This window comes from Limulus polyphemus, unplaced genomic scaffold (genome assembly GCF_000517525.1).
Source record: "Limulus polyphemus unplaced genomic scaffold, Limulus_polyphemus-2.1.2 Scaffold427, whole genome shotgun sequence".
Taxonomy (NCBI): domain Eukaryota; kingdom Metazoa; phylum Arthropoda; class Merostomata; order Xiphosura; family Limulidae; genus Limulus; species Limulus polyphemus.
Window position 1 is genome coordinate 78,753 of NW_013666037.1, and position 1,027 is coordinate 79,779.

A 1,027-nucleotide genomic window follows, 5' to 3' on the forward strand; every position below is an offset into this window, starting at 1 on the left:
GAAATTCCAAAACAAAAACAGACTGTGGGATATAACGCATTCACGGTCCCAATGTGCGGAGCGCGAATTTTTTGGGTAACGCATTAGAAGTGTATAAGATAACTGTACAAACCTGATTAATAAACATGATATTTGGATAGCTTAGGGCGAATGAAAGATTGCTGTATTCAAAGTTATAAAATCGTACTTACGTAATGTCTTCCGTAATACCACGTATAGCCGCGTAATTAAAAGTATTTAGATCTTTGGTGTCTTGTGATTAGCATATCAAGCCACCAGGTGTTGCTGGCATTTCCATGCGCTGAACCTTTGTGTCCAAACTACAGTACGTTCTGTGCCACATTTCCTTTCTCTGATATTGCTTGTCATTTACTGCTTCTATTCGGTTAATAATTGCACTTGTCCGGGAATTCCAAAGCAGCCAATCAGACAACGGCTTGTTACTTAAATCCACTACGTTTCCTGAGCTATACTCAAAGATAGCAGCGCGAGCTACGTGTCACGTTCCTGCTGTTTTACCACGCTGTTTTTTGGCGATATCTCTCTCTATTATGATAGAGAAGAGGACCAGCAGTACCTTAACTGTTTCCCAAGGCAAAAATTAAGGTTGCACCCCTAGCCACGAGAATTTGGCATCCTAGGCAAACGCCTATATTGTCTATCATTAACCGCAAGCCTGATGGATAATAATAACTTCAAATTTTCTATAATAATACCTGGAGTGGGGAGTATAGAAAAACGTGAAAACGTCGAATCTGATATTGAAACTTCCATAACGTAATAGTTGATAAAGACAAGTGTTAAATCAGCCTCTACAGAAAGTACCGACACTGTTCAAGGCAAAATAACTAAATACAGTTTAAACTGTAGTACTGAAAATCAATTATGTAAACTTCTTATTTTTAGTATTATTTTCTCAGCTTAATGTTTAACCTATAAAAAATACAACTGTATTGCTACTTGGTCTTCCAGAAATTCATTTAAATTATATTTGGAAGTAGAAATCACGTGATTGTCTTTGTATCGA

At 37.1% G+C, this 1,027-nt stretch overlaps 1 protein-coding gene across 1 annotated transcript in view; it reads right to left on the reverse strand.

Moving 5' to 3' along the window:
- Positions 1 to 325, reverse strand: part of LOC111085497 (metabotropic glutamate receptor 2-like) — a 42,484-nt gene extending 42,159 nt beyond the window's left edge. Inside the window, exon 1 of the mRNA XM_022384337.1 lies at positions 192 to 325. The gene's annotated coding sequence lies outside the window, so the exon portion shown is untranslated. The remainder of the gene's footprint in view (positions 1 to 191) is intronic.
- Between the last annotated feature and the right edge of the window lie 702 nt (positions 326 to 1,027).